Source organism: Ictidomys tridecemlineatus, chromosome 1 (assembly GCF_052094955.1).
Source record: "Ictidomys tridecemlineatus isolate mIctTri1 chromosome 1, mIctTri1.hap1, whole genome shotgun sequence".
NCBI lineage: Eukaryota > Metazoa > Chordata > Mammalia > Rodentia > Sciuridae > Ictidomys > Ictidomys tridecemlineatus.
The window spans coordinates 197,785,608-197,811,983 of record NC_135477.1 but is presented as its reverse complement, the minus strand read 5'-3'; positions in this window follow the sequence as shown (position 1 = coordinate 197,811,983).

Sequence of the window (26,376 nt, the reverse complement as noted above, 5' to 3'; positions counted from 1 at the left end):
TTATTTAATCTAGAAAATCATGAAAATAATAGCTACCTCACAAAAACAGGTGGATTCAGTGATCAGCCAAGTGCTGGCTCACAAGACACATGCATAAAATGGCAACTGATAAACAAGATTAACTTTATGTTAGTTCAAGCTACATGTGTACCAAAAACTGAAGGTGGGAGTGTATTAAAGGTTACAGCCCCCTACGATATACCGTGGTGCTTTGGCCATGTCACCCTGTAATGTTCACATCAATCCCATTTTACTGAAGAAAAGATAGAAACTCAGAGAGGTCAAGTTATCTACCCAGAATGACACAACTGGCAAGTGATCAAGCCTTACCTTAAACAGATGCTTATCTGTCCCCATAGTTGGAACTCATTCCTTTAAATAACAATGCTTCCACACTCAGGGAGATTTAAGAAAGAAGATTTTTATTTTTTCACATGAGGTGTGGAAAGTTATAGGAGGGTCACAGAGAGAGGAAGGAATGATGAGCTACAAAGCAACCTTGGGACAGTGGCTTATCCCTAGAGAGGAGGCTGAGCTGTGTACAATTATCACAAGAAAAGCAGAGGCCATGTCAAGGCTGAGCACATCCACAGGTCATCAGGAAAAGATTCTCATCATAACAAGCATGGGCAATGCCCAGGAAGGCCCTTTCACGTTAGAGATATCACTGGCTAGGGGACAGAGTAGGGCAGGGGTCCCATAAGAGGCAGGTGTGGGCAGCACCCCAGCTTTTACTCCATGTGCATGAGTGTAAGGTGCATATGCCCCATTCATAGAGCTATCTAGTGTCATGAGCATGAAATCCCTGGAGCAAAAAGCATCACGGCCCTTCCTCCCTGATACATACAGGTCCCTTGGATCAAAGATTCAAGAGGGAAAGAATGTCCCCTGCCCACTTGCATCTCTCTTGATACCTAAAAAGCCATTACTATCTGGAAGCATTGCACATCCAGTTGAGATTTCTCCTACTGAAATCATCGAAATGAAACACAGGAGAAGACAGATTCCCAACTCCTTTATTCCAGGTGCAGGGGCCTGCTGAGTCTGGCTGGCTGGTCCATCGCCTCGCACTGACAATCACAGCCTGACACTGCAGAAGATTTCTCCATGCCCTCTGACTTCCCCACCGGACTGAGTCCCCTAGAGGAGCTGGGAACATGGTGCTTCTCTATGATTTGGACGTGCCCATCAGGCCACCTGGCACACAGTAAGCAGTTAATTATACTTAATTAGAGCCTATTAAGGGGACTGCCTTTTAGCATTCTAGAAGAACTGGAAGACAGTGTAACATTTTCCTATCCTTTATTGTTTGTCATTTCTAATTTGTGAGTCATTAATCATTGAAAATCCAGCCTTAAAAGCAGAATGGGCGCAGGGGACTGGGTGCTAGATATCTTGGTTCTTTGTCTTCTGTTTTGTGATGTTCTGAATAAGAGCAGGGATGGGAGGAATTTGAGCGCCTCAGTTCTTTTCTATCACTCTGAGGTTTTGGTTGCATGTTGCGACTTGGCAAACATGGAGCAGATGGAGGGCAGTTCTGTCTTAGGACTGTAGTGGGGCTGTGATTCCAGGACCCACTCTCCCTCCTGGTGCAGTTTTGTCACCTGCCCTCATCTGGATTTGCCCCCTTGAGTTTTCAAATTCCTGGGGTTGAGAAGGTGGTTTTCTTGCAACTCTGCTGCCAACACCTTCCTTCTTGAGTTTAGGTCTATGCATCTTTTTTTTAAAAAAAATATTTTTAATTGTAAGTGGACATAATACCTTTATTTAATTCATTTTTATGTGGTGCTGAGGATCAAACCCAGTGCCTCACACATGCAAGGCAAGCGCTTTACCATTGAGTCACAATCTCAACTGAGCATTGCCATCTATATGTCTGTGGTTATCTGACAATTCATCAAAATGTCCTCTGCCTTAAAAAACTCTAGGGGCTTACAATGCTCAAGGAGCAATTTTGTTTGTTTGCTTCTCCAAGTTTTTCTCTACTCAACAACAGGAAATTCTGCCAGATGTAATCTACCCCCAACACACTGAAGGCAGAATGGATCCTCCCACAAGGCTTGGGGACCAGATAGTCAGATCTGGGGTAGGGAGTCAGAATCTTCCTCCTCTGTCCCTCTCCTGTGTGGCTGGGGCCACAGGATCCAGTACTTCTGCTCTTAACAACCTTCCCTGGTCCAGCAGAGCCAGGAACAACAGGTAGAACCCCTTCCCCACACACCTGCATGGACCACTTACATGAGCAGCCTTCCTGGGGAAACTTGGGATATTTTTCCACTATACACCAGTTTAAATAGCAAAGAGAACATAGTTTGGACATGCAGTTTTTCAAACAAACTGTCTTGAGGACAGTCCAAATTTGACTTGATTTTGTTTCTCACATATTTTATGACTATAACTTATTCTGATACTCTGGAATTATGAATGACAAAAACCACCTCAAGCAGGATACACTCAACTTCAAGATCTTCACCTACACTATCCCTAACTCTCATAATAACACTACAGGATAAATAGGATCTTTTTTATTTCTGTAGACCAGTTTTCTGTCCTTCTAAAGTTTTGGGGCCCCCAAAGCTATATCCATGTGAGTGAATGTGTGTGTGTGTGTGTGTGTGTATGTGTGTGAACCTGTGCAAAAGACAGTAAGAGCAGAATCGCAGACCTAATCTAATCATGTGACTGATTTAACCAAGGACAAAGATATAGATCATATTGCAAAGAATCAACAGGGTGGATTAGATGAGCCAGTAAGCAACTGACGTGTTTCCTGGCAACTGAAAAGCATGGTGCCAAAAACAAAAATAAATTGACTTGTGCCCATAGAACTGGTTGTGCAAACAGGCATGGTCACGAATACGAATGGGTAACTGAGGATGAAACAAGGGGTGGGTTGTGGTCCTTTATGAAAGGGGCTCCATACATTTTTTTTTTTTTTGCAGCATGGCTCTCAGTTTGTAAACCCATTTAGCTACTTGGGCACACCCTAGGTGGCCTTTCTGATTTCTTTCCCACACCTCACCTGTCCATGTGTCACTGACAGCTTTCCTGCTGAACAATGAGGCCCGTGCACTCACCTCCAGGTTTGCACACTGACATTTATGGGGATGGAGGATGGAAGACTCTAACTGGCAGCCATCTAAACTCTTCTAAATAAGTAATTTGTCAACTACTACATCCTCTCATTCTGCTTCCCCAAATTAGGAGAGGGTTTTACAAATGGGTGGATGGAAAGAAGAACAAATGGGAAAAAATATAAATGAGTAAATAAAGAAATGTACATATAGACACGGAGCATGAATGAGCACTTCTCTCAAGCTATCCATCTGCTTATGATATCAAAGACCAGCATCTGGGCCCTTGTATAGAAGTATTATCTTAGATGATTTGTTAAAGAACTCCTGCTGAAAAACCTAGCCAAAGAAATTGTACTTAGGGAAGAGAACATAAGGAACAGGGACATATGTACTCCTCTGGATGTTATGATGCCATATCCAAGTGAATGTTAAAACCAATGGCCATTCAGGAGCTTCACAGAACTGTCACCCTAAACTGTGTCTTAATGCTAGACTTCAGCTTTAATCAAGATTTGTTGTGTGACAAAGTTACTTCTGCACGTGCTGTAAAATTATGGTTGAGAAAATTGGCCACTTTGTTATTCAAAGACAGCTATGAACATTTTTGTTATGTAACTTTTATCCTCTTTCCTGTTTTATCTTGGCTGGAAAGAAGCTCAGTGACAAATAAGATGATTAATCATAGTGAAGAGATTGGCCTACAGCAATACACAACTTTCAGTCCCAATAAACAAATATATTTACTCTTACTTAGATGAATACCTTTATCTACATCATGTAAAACCTTAGTTTTGACTGTCTCAGATAAGAAAAATAAATGAATAAAAGCATAGTGTGTATGTAATGCCAGCATGTTTATTTCTAATGCAGATTAAGATTAATGAAAAACAAAACAAGACTAATCTTCAAAGTACTTGTGTAGGCTCTAGGAATCAAATTCATTTGACTGATTGGTCTTGCACACCCAGCCATGAACACGTGCATCTACCATGGTGCCCATAATATCCAGTGAGGCACACTCACTGTGAGCCTACTTACTTGCACTGCCACCCTCATCCTCACTCAACATTCTCTGGCTCAGACCTTAATCCAAGATCCAGCATGTAGATAGATGAGCAGATGATTTACCTACATGCAGTCAAGATCTAACTGGTTCTGTTTAGTTTCAATCCTGACTCTCTCTCTACCTGTGATTATTGCCATCTTCAGTGAGTATGGAAAGTATCACAAGGAAGACTCTGGCTTTCCCCTGCTTTTCCTGCTGTATCACATCCACATTTTAAAACCATCTTGAGCCTGGTGTGGTGGTGCATGCCAGTAATCCCAGCAGCTCAGGAGACTAAGGCAGGAGGATGGTGGGTTCAAAGCCAGCCTCAGCAAAAGCAAGACACTAAGTAACTCAGTGAGACCCTGTCTCTAAATAAAATTCAAAATAGGGCTGGGGATGTGGCTCAGTGGTCGAGTGCCCCTGATTTCAATCACCGGGACCCGTAGATGTGGGAAGAAAGACCTGATGATAACTTGAAAGGCAAATAACAGAGATAGGTGGCTGAGAGAGCCTGGTGTGGAGCATCCTGGATTTGAGGAAGAATGAAGCTGGCGTGTCTCCCCCTAAGGCAAGGACTCCAATAAGTCTCATCCTGGCTTCCTGCCTATGTGGCTCTCCCAGGACAGCTCCAGACCACTGAGTATTTGCCTAGAGCAGGCTTTCTCCAGCATTTGCTGGATCTTCCTTTCTGCTGTCCTGTGCAGTGTAGGATATTGGTCAGGATCTCTGGCCAAAGCCCACTAGATGCCAACCATGCCTGCCTCAGCTGTGACAGCCAAAGATGTCTGTAGACCTTGAAAAATCCACCAGGTTGAGAACCACCAGTCCAGGGCATGGGGGAACACCACAGAGCATGGGAGTCCATAAGCAGAGGCAGTGAAGGGTCCATGGAGGTTGCTATATCACTATTGCAGGGCACATGGTTTGGCCCAGAGAAGCAGACGGAGTGTAAGGAGATTTCAAGGAGCCAGGTCAGTGACCGATTCCCAGCACTTCAGCCTGAGTGCCATCTTCCCAGAATAACTTTCCAGCCCCCCACCCTGAGAAATGGGTTAGAAATCAATGGTGTGGACCCTTTCCATTTTCTGGGTGTTTTGTTGTTTGGGCCCTCATGATTTGGCACTGGTTGACAAACAGGCACAGCTGGGGTGAAATTTACTCTTTTTCTCAGCTGAAGGGGGCTAGCTTTGTGATGAGTGTTAGAAATAAACAAGATGGCCCCAGGAGTGATCTTCACCCTGCTGCCAAGCACTTGAAACATGTACTTCCTTGGCTCACTTGTCTGCTGGCTGCAGATGAATGATATCTATGAGAACAGATGTCTTGGGGGCTATCAGGAACACACCTCTTGGATGTCTCCAAAGGAGAGTTATTGACAAGCTCTGTAATCTAATTTCTCATGAGTTCCGAATACCAGCTCTTCCCAGACCCCATTGACCTTTGCAAGTGAAGCAGGAAATTCATGTCCCCAGGAAGTAAAACAAGAACTATTTGCCCCTGGACCCACTCTATGAGGTCATGCCTTGGGTCCTCTGGAGTTGAGGCCAACCTGACTTCTGATGAACAGCCATGACTGGCCAGCAGTCAGAGGGTTCCTGCTGGGGAATGGCTGATCACCAGGGCTCATCTGTTGAACCAAGCCCTTAGGCAGCCCTGGAATCCCCTCACACAGGCAGAATCTACACTTCCAGGCCTGGTCCTCACCTCTTCCACTCCCAGAGAGACACCTCAGGATATTTGTATGAAATACAAATTTGAAAAGTCACACCTGAGAAGTAAACATTCCTGCTTCCGAGGGAACCCTGAGGAGGCCTCCCTGTCACCACATTCCCCATGTATAGCCTTCAGCCCAGAAGCAGCCACCACCATTCCTGAGGGTTGGTTAGACACAATCCTGCAACCTTAGGCCTCACAGAGTATCTGAACCACAGTTTGCATTTGAACAAGATCCCCAGTGACTGGGTGCCCAGTGAGACCTGAGGGTATGTCCCTAGAAGCCCAGAATACTGTCCCCAAGACACCTGACCATGAAGAATATGCCTTCTGGATTTACCACCCTCACCTCCTGTAACATGACAAGTCTGTCTGTCCTGGTCATAAATGGTCACTGGAGAAGATATCTTTCTTACTGCTTATATATATATATATATATATATATATATATATATAGAGAGAGAGAGAGAGAGAGAGAAGTATGAAAAGAATCCAAGCATGCCACAATGGAAAGCAATGATCTAGAAATTAAATCATTAATCAAAATAGAAACAATTAGAAATATAGAAAACAACTTACAAAGTAGAAGTAAAATAAATTTTTCACTTCAAAATATTTATGATTATCAATGCATTATTGCAAAACACAAAACAAAAAAAATTACTAACAGAATTGAATCTAAGAAAGAAACTGCCAAGTCAGTTCCAGCAGAGAGCATGGAAAGAAACCAAGCATAATCTGCTCCTAGAGGCCCTATTTGTTTGAAGATGGATAATTCCATTGCCTTTACATCTCATCATTTTGCACAATTTTTAATCAATAAGATACAGATTAAAATCATGAAATTTCTTATAATCCTTTTGGACAAGCTTTTGCTGATGTGAAAATTGTATCCAAATACTTGCCTTTTAAAACAGAAACAAACAAAGATCTAGCCTCTCTCATATTAATATGCATTAAATATTGTTTTATTTAAAATTAATGTTCTCAATATACAACATAAAGTTAAATACTCAAAACTGGTCATCTGCATTGAATAGATATTTTATTCTCAAACAGCCATTACCAATAAAACTAGGTAATATATAAGATTCCACCTGACCCAGCATGACATGGTCCTATGCCTTTGATCACGTGGGGAAAAGCATAGACTGCTAAACTTATGCCACAATGTCCTATTTGGACTCTAGCTTGATGCATGAAATATAGCAATTATAATTGTACATCAGGGACTTCACAAGCTGATTTCTAAGTTTCATTTAAACCTGGTAGAGAAGAGTCCCTCCAAACAAGAGAATAATCATTCTCCTCAAAAGAGTAGAAACATTAAAGAGAAACCCAAGATACTATAATTTCAGTTACTTGGGGGGATATAAAAGCATTCACAGCCTCAGCTCAATAGGTGTTGGCTAAAATGAGGTTAGAATGTATTCTAGATATCTTTCTTACTGCTTTGATTGGTAAACTGACACAAAACTCTGTAAATGCTTTGGTCTTAATAACAACGTTGCTCCGTTTTTGTAACATCAGCTGTGGGAAATTCAGTACTGTCAGATCCTGGACTTCTACAATCCATTACAATATCTTGACTCACTTGGATGAAATTGTTACATACCTGCAAAAATTTCTCATGGTATTCATTTTTGTCTTAGGAGAATAACTGTATCCTTACCATCCACATAGTATTTAATAGGTCACTATCCTGTACAATTTATTCATTAAATGTTTATTCCTCTTGATAAAAACTGTGATGATTCAGTGAATCTTCTCTCTAAGGCAGAATTTGTTGCTTTGACATTCTCCTTAGTGGGTTTCCCTGGATAAGCTCTATGGGCTTACAAAACTACTATGAAATTCGCCTATGCTATCATAAAAAGTATTAGTCATGCCTCCATGGCTGTTAATATGCTTAATGAAAAACAAAAACATTGTCAAGCCATACTTGACAATCATGCTGCAATTGATTGCCTGTTATTGCAACATCATAAAAGATATGAGAGGTTTAATAACATGTGTTTCTTCAATTTAAGTGATAACAGTAATTTTATTTCAAAAGAATTAGATTAACTTAAAGATATCATTAATAAGGTCCAACAAGATGATGAATGTTTAGACTTGTTGGATTGACTAACTTCATGTTTACACAATTTCATCTGGATCAAAATATATTCATAGGTGGATGTTTACTGATGTTCATACTTGCTGTTGTTTATGCCTGCCCATTTTTTTTGCCCCCACCAGCATTAAGGAACTAAGTAATATTATTTATTCAAAGGGCCTTAAAAAAGGAGGGGGGTGCTATAGGTATTCTGACCTTGGAAACAGACAGAAAAGTGTGAGGGTGATGGTAACTGGCAATTAATAACCAAGCAACTCAAGTTCACATGCAGTGTTGATTTGTCACCTCAGTGTAGACTCAAAAAGCTCTAAGAATCATGTTAAAGGGTGGCTTTATGTGCACCAACAACTGATTAAAGATAGGGTTCATTGTCAAAAAGTACAGGTAGTATCTTGTTATACACTGTAGGAAAACTGTGGAGGCAACAAGATTGTCCAATGAAACCAAGTTATGGTATCAGAGTTTTTGATATCAGGGGAATCAGCCACTATTATTTCATTTGACTAAGTGTTGAAAGCAGATTTGGGAGTGGGAAAGCTTTTAGAGGAAAAAATAAAATGGTCTCAAGTATTCCCTGGTTAGAGTTTGTTGGCAGGAGAAGCTGGAGGCAGGTTAAGAAATCTTGCTTTCAAAGAGGAGCAGATTTGTTTCCTTTGGTTTGTCCTAAGATGCCAGTGAGCAAAATTTGGGGAGAGGTGCATTAATTTACTTACTCCTATCAGCCTTAGGCTGAATACTGATTAGAGGCTCTTTGGTTTTCTGGACTGATTGTTGCAGAGTTGGAGAATGTTTGGTTTGCTTCTTAGGCTAGATCCTGAAAAGGCAATAGGTCAAGGTTCTATTGTCATAAGTGAGATAGCCATAATTTGTATATTCAAATATTTAGTCTTGCACTTTTTATTCAGAAGATGTATGATATATATAGAATATATAGAATATTATATCCTGATGCATATATATATATATGACATATACACACATTTATTTAAGACATATTTTATTTCACTAGTGAGGGGTAGGTAGTGGGGATTGAACCCCTTCCACTAAGGTATATCCCATTCTTTTATTTATTCATTTACATTTATCTTGAAATAGTATCACTAAATTGCTTAGATTGGCCTTGAACTTGAAATCCTCCTGCCTTAACTTCCCAAGTAGCTAGGATGGCAGTTGTGTCCTCTGGCCACATTTTCTATTTTCTCAGTTTTCCAACTTCATGCAAGAGATTAACATACATATAAACAAAAAGCAAAATATTATAAAATTAAATTGTATGAAATATATAAAAATAATTGCAGGGGAACTTTTTAAGATAAAATTTGAAGTAAGAATATGTGAATGCTGGAAAAGAGTAAATAAGACTTTGCTTAAAATTAAAAAAAAAGAAGCAAAGAGTATATAATCTAGTTCAGGGAATGGATGGAGGGAGGAAGAATATTATTTCCTGATGCATAATCAAAGACCTTCAGAGGGTTAAACAAAATAGCTAGCAGGTAGAAGAAAAAGAAGGAAGAGGAGGAGGAGAAGAAATAATCAGTGAAATGTATTAAAAGGTATAGAGAAGTAAAATAATAAAAGGACAAGGAAGCAACAGCTACTCTCTGAATTATCTGGCTAAGGAACTTATGCTTTGATCTTCCTATGATAGAAAGCCAGCCACTGAGGCTTTTATACAGAGCAATGACTTAATCTGAAATTTTATTAAGTAAATTGCTTGGGGTAATTTTGGAGGTGGATTTTACTGGGTGAAGTCTAAAATCAGGGAATTGAAAATTTTAAGTTACTATAATAATGCTCAAGTGATACATACATACTTTAAATATGACTGGGGAAGGTAATATACATAAGATCAGAAAGCACAATCAAGAATACATTAAGGAGTAAAAGCAAAAGATTTTTTGATTCATAGTGGAAAGGGAGAGGGAGGAGTGAAGTTATGCCTACTAGTCTGGAAGGACAAACCACTGACATGGATGGCTTATGCAGGATAGTGGGTTAACTAACAATGTTATTAAAACATTCAATATGTGGAGCTGGACTTTCCTGTGAGAAATACAGGAAAATGCTTCCAAAGCACATTTTGAGATAATCTCAAATTAAAAGAAGATGCAAAGGACAATGCTGTTAGTTTGCAGGAAGAAGTTGGCACCATTATAGGTAAAGGGAGCCAGGGAAAGTGGAAAACGGCAGTAGGTGTCCCTGCATATGTTTATGTGAAATTATTTCCTTCCTCCAGAGCACTTACCACAGCTCTACATTTTTAGAAGGTTATTTAGGTGTCTGGTTACTGTACTACTCTTGGCATTCTGATGGAAGAAAATGTAATATCATGTTCACCATTCTAATTTCCGTGCCTAGCATAGCACTAGATATTTAAATAGCTTAATATTTTTTTAAATAAATCAGTGTATAATGAAATGGATGAAAACAATCTTGAAGCAAGTACAAATTTAAAGTATATAAGGAGAAAGAAGGACACCCCTAAATGACCATGAAAGGATGGATGAGATAATGAAGAGAATCATGCAAGTGTAGTTATCAAGGAAGGTAATGGAAGAGGGTTTAAAGAGGTAAGTAATAAACTCTGAAGTTCAAATGGAACAGAAATGCTCAATAAGTGATGATGAAAATCAATTTCTTTGACAACAGGATCTTTGCAGATATTAGTTAGAAGCATTTTCATAAAGTCAAAAAAAGCAACTAGAGAATGCAGTGGGATAGGTTGGAGGGTAAATGAAAGAGAAAATTTCAGACAAAGATTACCAACAACTCTTTTTAAAATTTATTCTACTTAATTATGCATGATAGCAGAATGCTTCTAGATTCATTGTACACAAATGGAGCCAATTTTTCATTTCTCTGGTTGTACACGACAGACTACTCTTTTAAGAATATGAGTGGAGAAATGAGGTAATTATAAGATAGTTGTAGAATAAAATAAGATTAAATATTATTTTTGTGTTTTAATTCAAATTTTGAATCTGGAAAATTTAGACATGATTTTAGGGGAACGTAGAAGTGGAGAGAAAGGAATATTGAAGGTTCAGTATGCTATATCAAAAGGCTTCAGACTGAGTAATTAATAAGCAACATAAATTTATTGCTCACTGTTCTAGAGACTGGAAATTCCAAGATGAAGAACTAGTTCCAAGCTTGTTCCGTTTCAAAGATGGTAACTTTTTTCCTACATCTTCACATAGTAGGAGTGGCAGGAAGAATGTTAAATCTTCTTTCACAAAGACACTGATCCCATTCATGAGGGTGAAGCTATCATGATTAAATCACATTCCAACGACTCCCCCCGCTTACTACCAGCACATTGATTATGAGATTGCAATGTATGAATTTGGGAGGAAACATTTAGATTATAGCAACAAATATTAAGCAATTGGCCAGAATTAGAAAATAAGAAAATGCTTGTTTTTTCCATATATTATACATCTGTAACTGGTTATATATTCTATGATGGCCATAAAAATTGTCATTATCCCTCATGCTCTTGTTAAATAATACTTTTTGTTAAATGATACTTCTCCAGTTGAGAGGTAGGGTTTATATTTTTGCTCTTGTATCTTGGTGAAAAATGTGGCTACATTGTAATTATGTTCTGGAGTTTGGTCATCAAAAGTAACACAGCTTTTAATTTTAATCACATGGTTATAATGGGACACATTCTAGAAATCTAATTATCCCCATATGGTAAGAAAGTGCAGGCATTAAAAAGTTCATAGATAGATATTCTGGCCCACAATTCCAGCTGATCTTAAAACTCTGCCCTTGCTTCAATTTGTGAACCACATGAATAAGTCATCTTGGAATTAGATTCTCTAGTTCCAGTCAAGTTGATTCTACTGTTGCTATATGAATCAAAAGTGAACCGTCACCATAAGCCCTGCCTGCATCATTGATGCAAGAGCTGAATAAATTTTTTAAAGCAAGAATGAGGTATATTGATTTGCTGTGTAGTAATAGTTATGTAGAGGGATATTCTTTTCAATAACTTTATACAAACACAACAAGAAATGTCAAAGGTCTACAAAGGTGAAACCTATCTTCCTTTCAGAAAATAGTTAATTTTTATTTTCTGTCCTACAGTACATTAAATAAAGGTCTGTTTTAAGATGTTGATTTAGCTAACAATATCCCCCTGACAATTATTCTTCTTGAAATATTTTAACAAACATAAACCATTCTTCAGAAATGGCTTAGTGCATGTTAATAGTCAAATTGCACAATTGAAAAATCAATTAATTTGATTTAATGTTACATATACATAAAGAGGCATCTGTTAAGTTGTCTATGAATAATACAAAAGAAGTTTTCTCTGCTGTTTACTTTTCTTGTATAGACAACTTGGAAGATATCCCAAAGAAGCAACAATTAAATCATTCGAGTACTTGATAATGAATAAAAAAGCTCTTAAAATATTTTGTAGCTATGATAACAATGCGCATTTCTGGAAGAATGTCCATCCTTGACACCATCCTTGTTGCTTGAATATAAAGACTATGCACTCAACAATAAGACTTTGTCTATGAAAGTTGCTTGTGACTTCTTAAAATTAAAGCTACTTTCAGTACAATATTTTATGATCTCTTGATTAAAAGTTAAAGAAAAAATATTTGCATAAGGTAATTCAAGCTCAAAATTAATATAATGCTAATGATTTGGTAAAATCACTCTTAATAATAATTTTTTTTGATATGTGAAATTTTTTCTCCGAAAAGTTTTCTCTGTCTAGTGTTCCTTATTATACATAACATATTGAATGAAAACAGGATAAGAATGTGCTTTAATGATTAGTATAATGGCAAAATTTGTCTCTGATATCAGTGTTCATTGTCTTGGCTCAGAAATTAAAATGTATCAAGGATACTTCAAACTTTTGTACTAATAAGAACTAAGAAATATTTGAAAGCCAAAGAAATTAGTGGCTTTATCATGTATATTTAAAGAACCATTGACACTGAAAAGCATTATACAATGGTGTTTTTATGCTTATAGCTATTTGACTTGAGAAAATAACCATAGTCAAACATGAGATAAAAACTCATATAAAGAACAAAGAAAAGAAATGGGAAGAAGGTATGATTAATACTTCACAAGCTCATTGAACATTACATAGAGTTATAAGTGGAGGATGAAAGACAGAAAATAAAGAGACAAAGTTAGTAGGGTTAACAATCTGGCAAAACATCAAAGCATCCAAACTCTTAAGGAAGATATGTCTATTTAGAGTGAAACTATCACTCAGATACTGCTAAGGCCAATATTGTGGGTATTCTGAAATTAGATCCAATTGAACACATAAAATAAATACAGAACTACATGCAAAAATCTGTAGACTTGAGTTGAATGGAAATATGCAAATTGATATAGCAGGCTGTTAGTATATTTAATTAAAAGTATGTAAAATGTTTTTAATATACTCAAAAAAGTTCTTAAATTTACTTTCATCCTAAGATATACATTTTGTATATTATTTTTTATTCTAATTTCCTTTAGCTAATAGTGAATTTGTATAAACTACAAGAGAAAATATCTGTTAAATATATTTGATATCATATACAGGAATATAAAATGTGCCCAAAGTAAGAAAGGCATTTTACTGTATAATGTAAATTAATATAGATTTAAGTAATAATTCCAAGAACAAACTAATTTAATATATCAATAGAATTCAAACAGAAAATGGATAACATCAATACAAATCAACCTATTAATTTAATTAGTGTACAGTAAATAAATGAGAACATCTGTCATATATTTCAAAATTTATCAAAAGCTAACAGAATGTACATAAAGTAGATTTCTTGAACAAATTTCAGATAAAAATGTTTCATTTAAATAGTAAATAATTGTAATGGACTCAAAATAAAACATCATAGTGATTTATTTTACTTAGATTTATTTTATGGTATATTTTTAAAAGCATAGAAGTAAATAGTAAATTATTGTTCATAAGATGAAACAGAATTTCCATGTGATCCAGCAAATATACTGCTGCATATACACCCCAAAAAAATCAAAAGGAAGAATCTATCTTTGTTGGTTCAGGTACTATGAAAACTATGCTAGACTGGGTAGCTTATAAACTACACATATTTATTTCTCATGTTCTGAATTTTCAGGAGGAATTTAAGAGTAAGTCCCAGGGAGATTTGGTGTCTAGTAAGGGTTTGTTTTCTGGATTATAGGTTGCTGTCTTCTCCTTGTGTCTTTTCATGGTGGAAGGGTGTTCTCTGGTGTAAAGGACAGTAATTTTATTCATAATGGTCCAACTTTTATGAATTAATCAACTCCCCAAAACACCACCTCCAAACAATATCACATTGGAGATTATTTGTCAGTGTACAAATTTTGGGCAATAACATATTTAGCCCAGAGCAGAATTAAAAAGAATTTTTTTACAACTATGTTCATACCAGCATTATTCTCAATTGCCAAAAGTAGAATAACCCTATGTATCATTGATGGATGAATGGATAAATATGATATATACATACAAAATAATATTATTTAACTTTACAAAAGAAAAATTTGACACATGCTGCAACATGGATGAACCTTAAGGACATTAAGCTAAGGGTAGGAAAGCAGCCCAAAAAAAGAATAATGCTAGAGAAAGATAAGCATCCCTGTCCCACAAGGGGAACCCTGGGGATCTACTGGACAGTAGAGGTACATTGATTCCACACTGCCAAACAAGTCACCATGCAATAAAACAATTGGAACCTCACTAAACCTAAGGTGAGGCAAATGAGATCTTTACCTACTGTAAAGAGAATAAATAGGGGCACAGAGTCAAGATGCAAAGGCAGGAAAAATGGCAGAATGGCAGAGAGGCCAAGCTGCCAAGCTTTATTTATATCAATAGGTTACTTTAGGTCGTTGGCATCATTAGTATGTATTGTTCTTTGTATTACTAGGCAGGTTGCAGACTTAGCAAAGCAGCATTATGCAGCTTATTCCTCGGTTACACTCTACAGTTTCAATATGTAATGTTAGGAGCTTTGTGCATCTCTCAAGGAAGTCCATTTTCTGAAGTTACTGTTAAGTCGGCAGGTCTGGGAGCACCCCGAGCTTTATGAAACATTGTAATTATCTAGCAAACAAGTTCCTTTACTCCCAGGAGCTATGGGCCTGGGATCAAGGTCAAGGCTGATGAGGCTATAGCACAGAGGCCTCTTAAGCAGGGCATTGCCATACCAGCTAGACATTGCACATATATTTAGTTATTTTATTAGTTCCTAGGAGAGATTGCAGGGCATACTTAACAGTGGAAAACAGAGAACTTGTTACCCTACCCTGGGTGTTTGCTCACCAGAGGAACGCTTCCCTGTTCATTTCCATGATCAGAATCCCTACAACCTACCAGAATGTCAACTGTGATCATACCTTGGGATTGGAATAGATAGCACTTGCAACCCACCCTGCAACAATCTCCCAAGAAGGGAAGTTGAAAAGTTTATAATCCAAACTGACAACTGGGTGAGCAAAACAATATAAAGGAAAGACTCAACAGGTCACAACCCATTCTCCCATGGTCAACTCATACTTCCAGAAGAAACAAAAAGAAAATCAGTTGGGCACAGACAGTGAATACAAATGTTCACTGAATATTTTGTCCACCATACTGGAAATTATTTCTTTATTTTCTAACTTTAACCAAGATTTTTTTTTTGCTTTTTTGTTAGTCTGTTTTATTTGAATATGTACTGATTGTTCAAGGGCATGTATACATGTAAATATTTGTTCTCATTTCCAGTTTTTTTTTTGAAGGTTGCTATGTTTCCATGCTGTTTTTTGAGGGTTAGGGTTTTTGATAAGCATATTTTGATGTGTTTTGTATTGACTATTCCACTAGTCTATTTCCTTTATCTCCCTCTTTCTTTGTTCTAGCTAACAACCAAATTCTCTTCTTTCTTCCACTCTTCCTTTAAATGTTTCTATTTTTTCTCACCCCTCCTTATTACCAAACATTGCACATTACCACTGCATTTTCCCTATTCACCCTTTGAAATTTCACTTTTCTATCTTCCTGTCTCTATTTTTTCTCTTATGAAGAACTATCCTTAACATCTCTTAACACTAATTGATTTATTTAATAATGCCTTGAAGAGCTCACTTTAGCAATCCTTGCAGGACTAGTGGTTTTGGGCTCCTTTTGCTTTTGTTTTCCTGGGAAATTTTGTTATTGTTGTTTTTTGGGGTACTGCTGATTGAACTCAGGAGTACACAGCCACTGAACCACATCCCCACCCCTATTTTGTATTTTATTTAGAGACATTGTCTCACTGTGTTGCTTAGTGCCTCACTTTTGTTGAGGCTGGCTTTGAACCTGAGATCTTCCTGTCTCAGCTTCTGGAAACACTGGGATTACAGGCATGTTGCAAAGTACCTGCTGGGAATATTTTTATGTCTTCCTCATTTGTGAATACTAGTCAATCTTATAAAAAGAAAGAACTTCTATCATTTGCAAAATCTGGATGGATTGAAAAACATTATGTGAAGTGAAATGACCCTAGTAAAAGGAAAAATATCATCTATTCTGACATGTGGACCCTAAAACAATAGAAGACATTGAAGGTTGGAATAGAATGTTGGTGAGCAGAGGATGATCAAAGAGTTTAAGGTTAGCTATTCATTGAACTTAAATTGTTGTTTTTAATCTTTTTCAATGTAGTAACTATAATGGCATAATAAAACTTCTATTGCAGTGCAGTAAATATAGGTATATAACACATAGTATATATATAGTATATAACACATTTCAAAGTTACTTAGCATACATTTCAAGTGTTCTCAGCAAAAACAGTTAAATATTTGAAGTGGTAGATATATTAATATATTGGATTAATTTAATTATTCAATATTCCTAAATCATAACATCACTTTATATAGCACAAATATAGGAATTAAGATTTGTCCCTTTAAAATGAAAATAAAAATAAATTTAAATAGTAAATTAACCTGACATTATCTAGAATTGAAAACAAATTCTTCTTTGTAATGAACTTTTGTTGCTATTGTTTAAAATCAAGAATATCTATATTCACATGTATTTTTACATTTTCAGTGAATAGGGTTAAAGTTTATTTTTATTTTTGCTTGCTTAAGCAAAATTTCTTCTTTGTTTGTTTGTTTTTAGGGTACTAGGCATTGAATCTAGTGGCCCTTGCTACTGACCTGCTTTCCCAACTCCTTTTTATTTAATGTTGAGACAGGTTCTCACTAAGTCCATAAGCCTGAACCAGAACTTGCAATCTTCCTACCTCAGCCTCCTAAGTCACTAGGATTACAAATGTGAGTCACTGAGCCTGACCAAAATATAATAATACTTATAAATTATCATTTCTATTCATCCCTGTAATATAATTTCTCTTCTTTTAGACATATGCTCAAAAGTTGTATTAAAAAATTCAAATTAGTTGAAAGTCATCAAATAAACTGAACCAAATTTCAAAGAAGTAACTTCCAGTAGGATGATATGAAACCACAAAATATGTACATTATATTTTAATTGTGATATGTAGAAAATTGGAGTCCATTGCAATAAAATTTAAAGTCATCGGCTATTTTATTTTTATTTCTGAAAATGTCTCTGTGGTCACACATCAATTAATAAGCAATGATAAGCCTTTAATTAACTAAAATATGCTAGACTTTTGAGATAAAGTGATATATATGTAATAGAGCATCTCTGTAACTTAAAGTGGAAAATTCTCTGATTTGAGAGTGTTTCATTTGATCTTGCACATTAATTTTTCCTCTTAAGTAGTCTAAAAAGACTAGAGGGGACTGAACTTGTCTAACTGCCCTTTCTCCAAGTAGATACTACTGCGATGAAGTCTTTCCACTTAGAGAGCAGATCTCTGTATGAGGAGTGTTCTGGGCATGCTTCAAAACTTATGGATTTCTCTCTCTTTTTTCCAGAATAACACAGGAGAGTTATTCTTAGCTCTTTACCCAGAGAATCTGGCGTGAGCCTTGAGTGTCTTTCTTCATATTTCAGGTATTGAGTTAATTACTCTTCATATTTTGGTCTTTGGCATCAATTATCTGATAGGTCTATGAAAAATCATTGACTTAAAGTTTACTGATTGCTTTCTTGATGTAATCAATGAGAATAATGTTTTCGGGTCTCTTTACAGGTTAGACCAGAAACCAGAAACTTTTTATACTGACAAGTAAGAGTGATTTTAAAAGGAATGGATTTTTTAAAAGGATTTTTCACAGAAAAAACAAACAAACAGGGAAAAAAAAACCCCAGAAAGCATGGATTGTCAGGTACTTTAATTTGTTCATTTTAAATCACCTTCCAGTATTTTTTTATTAACAAAAGTATTGGATTTTTGTTGTTTTTATTGCTGTTTAACAACTTCTTTAGTACCTATGCTTCTCCCTTCCTAGGTATGAAAGCATATTTTTCATTAAAGAATTTTTAATAATTTAATAATAAGTACTCATTGGATTTTAGAAAATAACATCACAGTTTAATTTTTGCTGTCATTTGTTTAAAATTTTCTTATTTTTTTACAAAACATAAACATTTTCATGGTCATAATTACATTACTTGTGAGTTTCCTTCATTATAATTTATCTTTTTCCAAGAACTATTATACTTTTCCTAAAGTTATATTATATTTCACTTACTCGCCCCTCAATATATCTCCTGAAGATATTTGAATTTTCTACTAGAGAAACTGACATTATGTGTATAGTTAATCTTTTTCTATATAAGTACCACGTATAATAAATCTCATTAAATAATACCTTATAATTTTTACAAATTGCATTAATGAATAAAGAAAAATGAATCAACCATTTTTAAGTAATTTTATTTTTTTTAATTCTTTTTTTGTCAATTCAGCCCTCTCATGATGTCTTGAGTTGCCAAAAATAAGATGATTAAATGTGTCAAAGAAAAGGTGGTGAGGATGGGTATGACATAGTTCCTCTCTTCTACATATGTCTTCCAATTCTCCCAGGGTGGGGGGAAATATGTGGCTTCCACATTGAGAAGAAGAAAATGAATGGAATTATAAGAGATGCTAGAAATAAATTGAAAATTCAAATTAAAAGGAAATGTAAAATATTCTATCATTTCTAATATTCTATCTTTAAATGTAAATTGATGCAATTATTATGCAATCACTCTTCTGCTTTTTCTCAAAAGAATCTAAGAGACTGGATTCCAATGGTCACTGAGCCTGACCAGAATTTAAGGTTTATAAACTATCATTGCTATTTATGGGGAACAAGAGAAAAAGAATCATACAAAAAGAAAAATAATTTTATCCACAGTTTGACCAAAATTGGGAAGACAACTAATTTGCCTTCCCTGAATGCACAGAAGTGTTAGGATTAAATACCAAGAAGACAGGTGGAGAAATCCTGTGATATGCACATGTATCAGGCTGTGTGGGATTACAAATCTGTTGTTTTCATTCCTGTTGATATCCTCCTGGCATCTTGGCTATGGTTTTGGGAGAGCAGTTTCCATTCTCCCTGAGTTTACTGCCAGTAGGAAGCTAAGATGAAGAAACAATGGTTAGCAAGACAAGGGCTAATCTTGAAGATTTAGAGAAAATATAAATATCAAATTACTAGTGACAAATCAAAAATTTTACAGAAAAAGGAAACAGGTCAGGAAGACTTTATTTAAAGCTACTGAAATAAATGAAGAGTCAGACTATAGTCTTAACATTTCAGAAACAAAGGGCAGAAGAGCTTTAAGAGCTGGGGGTCTCAGCATTTAATTATCTGGGTTTGACAACAAGCCTGACTTAAAAGAAAAAAAGAACTTTATTGTATCTTTATAATAGGAGGTAGTTTTACAACTTGGTGTAATGCAACCAGGAACTTGAAGATTTTTTCTTACCTGCCACCTCAGAGATTGACAGCTGTGGCTGTTTTCTTCTTTGACTATATTTCAAAGAGATGAAAATGTCAGTTTTGAGGTAAAACAGGGAAGAGGCTTTTAAGAAGATGCATTTTTAGATGAGTGGAGAAAGAATTTGTAGTTTTCTAAATGAATCCTCTAAAAAAGTGAGGAAAGGACATCCATGGTTAAGCAACCTGTGGTAACACCCAGGTCAGGGTCCTGAGGTCTGAAGAAGTCTCTTTAAAGATTAGTCAAGCTGAGGGAAACATGAAGGATTTCCTAGTTACTAAAATGGAAGCAAAATTAGCTAGTGTATGCTTGTGTTTTTAAATTATTTTATTTTGGAAAATATCTCATATAATTAAACTTATACATATGCATACACTTTTTCAAAGTAAAATGAATTCTCAATGTTTAGTTTTCAAATTAAAATGACCGTGTTTGGATAGAAAGTTTCCCCCAAAGACTCATGTGTTAAAAGCTTGGTCCCCTATGCATCAATGTTCAAAAGTAAGGCTTTTGAGATGCTGTTGAATCATGAGAGATCTGACCTCATCTCATCAGTGGATTAATTGATTAAACTTCTGAGAAATGATAGAAACTGTAGAGAAGTGGAGCATGGTTGGATAAATTAGCTCTTAGGGGACCATTCTTGGGGTCTATATCTTGTCCCTGGTCCCTTGCCACACTTCCTGCTTCCTGGCTGTCATGAACTGAGAAATTGTCATCCACCGTGACCTTTCACTATGATTTTCTGCCTGACCTCTGGCTCAAAGCACTGAAGTCAGTCAACCATGAACTGAAACCTGTTAAACCATGAGACAAACTAAATTATTCATTTTCTAAGTTGTTTTTCTCAGATATTTGTCACAACAATAAAAAAGTTGACTAATACAGGCATAAAAGATTTAATAAGTAGCTATTGTACATTTCATAGGTTATATTCATATTAAAGCAGACCAGATAACCCAACCAAAACACCTTTGCCATAATAAAAATAAATAAAAATCTTCTTGTCAGATTTTTACAAAGGGTGTCAACAGAATATCAGCAAAATTTCTGCAGAAGGCATTGTAGTTTGTAGCTTCTTCTTTCTTGTAAATACCAGTTTTGCAGACAAAACTTGTGAAATTCTGTCTAGCCTAAATTGTGGTACCAAGAGTAATTGTTGTGAACCCACAAAATGTAACCACTCCACTGAGTATAAATCTGAAAGAATTTCCAGTCTCATGATACAGAGATATTTTGTAGGCATTAGCACTCTCTGACCATTTTAGATAAATAAATATGCTTCCAGAAAAGTTTTGGGTGTCCAGCCTCATCTGTCCTACAACACTATAAAGTTACATAAAGTTAAATATCATATAAATTTAGCTGAATAAATTGTCTACTATATAACTAAAATAAAGGAAAACCCATAATATATATAATATATAAATACACATGTTTATATATATACTTTTACATATAAATGTACATGTATATTTGTATATATATATGTATTTATGTATATATTTATGTATGTATATGTATATATGTGAGATACACACACACACACACACACACACACACACAGATAGATATCTTGGACCAATATTAACAAAAGTATTACCAGCGTTTTAGAGTACATATTATCATTTTACTTTTGAAGAACAATCAGAATTACTAAGTTCTGTGAAAACAAAATCTATCTATTCTATTAAAATATGGGACCCTTGATAAAACAGTAAGATGTCTGTAATATAAAACCATTTTGAAATTATTTTATAGCATACCCAATAAATATTAGTGACATGAGTGAATTATAGAGCCTTAAAAAAGATATTTAACTATAATATATGCACTAAATATATTAATTACATCTATATACTTTTATCAATAATATAGTACCATCTCCAAGTTCTTTGAGCACTTGTTACACCCACAAAAATATATTTATTAATATATTTTGCCTTGGTTTCACATCTTGTTCATCTATTTCAAAATCTCACAATGAAACAAAGTAAGGATAGTGTTCTGCTGGTTTCAACATTTTAATAATAATATTCTATATTTCTAAAAATAATCAATAATACTATACTATGTTTAAGAGGTAAAATAAAATAAAAACTATGGTAAATAAATTTTTAGATGTCTATGCCTTTTTAAATTTTTAAATTTGTTTTAATTACATATGATAGTAGAATGCATTCATGCACATTGATATACATAGATGGTATATAATTTCTCATTTTTATGAGTTTACCTGTTGTAGAATCGTATTGGTCATACAATCACTTATATACATTGAGAAATAATATCGGTTTAGTTCTACTATCCTTTTTATCCCCACATTCCCTTCCCTCCCCTCCCATCACCTTTTTAAAATTTAAATTTTGTTAATTGTTTACTTCCTTTATGTTTGGGAATTATTTAGCCTATTTGTCTAAAATTTATTTTACTCTTTCAACTAAAAGAAACAAAATTATAATCTGAAATAATAAACAACATAACATCCATTAGAATGGTAATGGATAAAAAAATGCTATAACTCTCATATGAAATACTAGTTAGCAATTTAAAGCAAATACTATAACTAAACCTCAAAAACACTATGCTGAGTGAAAGAATATATTCATCCAAGCATAGAGACTGTCTTCCTCCATTTACATAAAATTTTCAAAATGCAACAGTAATTAACTTTTGGTAAAACAAATTAGATGAATGGATGTCTGGGTCCTGGAGTTGAGGTTACAGTTAACTGGAAGAAACACATGAGGGAACTTTGTTGGGAGAAGAAATTTTACTGTACCTTGACTGTGATGGCAATTATATAAATGTAAAAATGTCTCAAATCTTCTTGAGCTGTTCATTTAGGGTGCAAGTCATCATTTATACATTAGTTTTAAATATTATCAATAAAATAGAAAATATGAATAAAGTAGTCTTTAAAATTTCTATTTAGCATACGGAATTCTTGAAATTTAAAATCATTGCAACAATATCTATATATTGTGTTATCCTAAAATTTTAAAAATGTATAAAAATTAAGTAACAAATCATCTATGTTGTGACAAATTATTAATATTCTTAATAACATTAATAACTCTGACAAAGAAATCAGAACATGAATGAGCCACAGTAAAACCTGGTAAAGATTCTTGAATAAAATTTATAAGAGAAAATACAAATATTCCACAAATACATAATAAATATTCAATGTTATTAACTCTTCCACCAAATGCCATCTACACTTATGAAAAACTATAAGCTCATCCCTTAAGTTGCTAGAGATTTATTATTTCTGTTTTAAAAATTTTTGTCAGTTCAAAAATAATGAAATCCATGATATCTAGGGCATGAAAAAACAGATAATTATGTTTAAAAATGTAGTATGCAGTTCTCACAACATGAGTACAACTTGACATCATATATTAAAATCCATAAGTTCACTGACATTATTTTAGGAATTTATGTAGAGAAGAGCATGAAAACATACTCCAGTTGTTAACTATGAAATATTAAAAATGTCAACAACAGTAAAAAGCAAACTAATGGATAAAGAGTTTCAAAACAAGGTGGAACATTTTATTCTGTACTTCTAGTCGTTCATAGTAATATATTAAAGGACTTTTTTTATTCATCTAGTGTGTGATCTTATTTATAATATATTTGTGTACACATGTGGCTATATTTATGCATGTTAGATGAAAGATCACATTAATCTTATAAAATTGATAGACACAAATTTGATCTTTCATAATATTTATAACAGTGTGGTTTGAATAGGGTTATTTTTATTTTGATATTTATAGTAATAAAAGTAAAGCTTAGTAGATAATATCAAATTATTCTGCATTATATATTAAAATGTAGTTTAATTTTATTTATTGCTTATATAATTTTTGTACCACAGTCCCTAATTCATTTGTTCACTTTGAAGAAACACAAAATATCCTCAATAAAATTATGCAAATTTTGATAGAATATAGAATAAACATGAATCTGTTAAATCAAATTTTTGTATTGAGTTTTCAAATACACTTAATTTTCTTTAAGTAACATTATATATGTATGTATATATCTGCATATATTATGTATTGATATATTACCTTTATTTTCTAGCTATCAGTCTAGTCAAATTACATTAAATTTATAATTGATCATATTGGACTCTGTGATTTTGTTTTGCAAAACTTTCAATCTCTCTTCAGTTGTTCAAGATAAACTATTTCATGATATAATATCATCTTTCTTGTATTGTTAAGGTAAAAGCCTGTTTCAAAGTTATAAATGAGTGTAGTAGAAATTGATGTTGTAAGGGTGGTGTTTGGTGAAGTCAAAAGCCATTATCAACTAAATTAAATTGTATATCTAAAAGATTTACAAAAATAAACTTTAATTTCTTGTTTTCATTTTTGGTGCACTAATTTTTGCTTGTATTAATGATTTTTTCTTCAATAATTTTTCTCTTACACATATACATTTTATAAAATATAAGTGGCATCCATATAAATAGATATTTTCAAGATGACGTTTTAACACGTAGTTTTTCTCTCCTAATAATAATTGATAGAGGACAATAGTGGTATAACAAAAAGAATAAAGTTCCTGGAAAACTGGGGTATTTCAAAAATTATTCTTGTAATCTCTTCACCATTTTCTACTACAGACACAACAGCAGTTATTTTTAATTATAATAATATATGAATATATATTAAATATAATATATAGATATATGTATAGTATAATAAATATTTACTAATATATGTGTGTGTGTATATATATATATATATATATTTTTTTTTTTTTTACTTGAAAATACTGCATAAACTATTGTTTCCAGGACATCTAGTTGGGAATTATGACATGCATTCTGATGTTTGAGGCTCTCTGTAATGGCACAAACACAGAAATATGTGGTAGGTAGTAAGAGCATGCAAATGAAGCAGTTTCTTAATGCTGAATTTTAAAAATACAAAAGGGCACATAAAGATGATATAATATTTAAGATAAATCTAGTATATTAAATTTAAGGATTAAATAACCAAAAGAAAAGATAGATAAGCATGTAGGTAGGTAGATGACTTTAAAAGATAGAAAAATAAACAAATAAAAAACCCTGTTTAAAAAGAGGTATTCTGAGTTCCTTTAGCAAACTTAAATTATTTTTAAATTAATTTCAAATATTTAAATAAACTTGAGACATTATATGATTTATAAAATAATAATAAAATGCTCTGAAAAGGCAATCATCAGACATTTTTTTCCTTAAAAGTGCTCAAGGAAATTACTTAAAATTAAAACACATTTGCTATAAAATACTTCAAAATATAACAAAACATCCAACGTTATGAATGGAATTATTAAATTATCACCTGTTTTACCTTGGAACTCAGTCCATTCAACTACAGAAGCTTTATGACTGAAAATCTTATAGATAAAAGAGTTATAAATTTAGAATTGGATGGCTACTTCTTGCAAACTTTGAAGAGTAATATAAGAAAGAAAGCAAGTTAAAGTAAACTGCAAATAAGGGAATGGCTAAATTTAAATCTGTGATTATATAAGATAATTTTCAAAATATTTCAGAAGGAAATAATAATACATGGTAGCAATATTTCAGATCAATAATAATATCTGTATTTGTCAGATTTCTGTCTCTGTAACAAATACCTAAGGTAAAGAACTCAAAGATTCATTTTGGCTTATGGTTTCCTTTCACAATCAGTTGGGTCTGGTTTTATTGTGTTTGTTGTTTTGTGCATGTGTGTGTGTGTGTATATGTGCACACCTGGTGGGAGGCAGAACATCATGAAGAGGAGTGAGTGATGAAGCAAAACGTTCTTGTAAATTCATCACCACTCATAGCTACAGAAAAATAAATAAATAAATAAACCACCATTTATCAGGACATGGCATCCAGAAAACAGAGAGAAGAAGTGTCTCAATTTTCCCTTTAAGGGCATGCCCTCAATGACCCAGTTTTTTCCGACCTAGTCTCACCTCCAAAAGGTGCCAAAAGCTGGTGACAAAGTCTTTGGCACAATGATATTTGGAGTACATTTAAGGTTCAAGCCATAACATCTAAATGAGCATAAATAATTTGAAGGAGGAATTTTTTTAAAATCCAAAAGGAATTCAAAAGGAACAATTATATAAAATGACAACATTAACAAAAATTATCATCAGTATCACAAAATAGAATATCCTACTGCCTACATCTTGAAAGTTCCCATGACTAATTGATTAATAGAAATAAATGGAGCTATCCCTGTCATATTCTGTGAAAGACAAAACTGTATGGAATTAAGAATTTAAACACTGAAACAGTATAACTGTAGGGGTGAATGCCTATAGTCTGGAGATATATAAACACAAACTTGGACAGAATACATTAGTAACAACTTAAAGTCACCATAAAGAGAAGAATGAGAGACATTCTCTGGCAAGGAATATACTTTCAGTAGAAAGGAATTGTGTAAGATGGATTTTATTTTGGCAGTCTTTATCCTGGGAACAGATTCAGTTTGAGATGTGACAGAGAAACTTC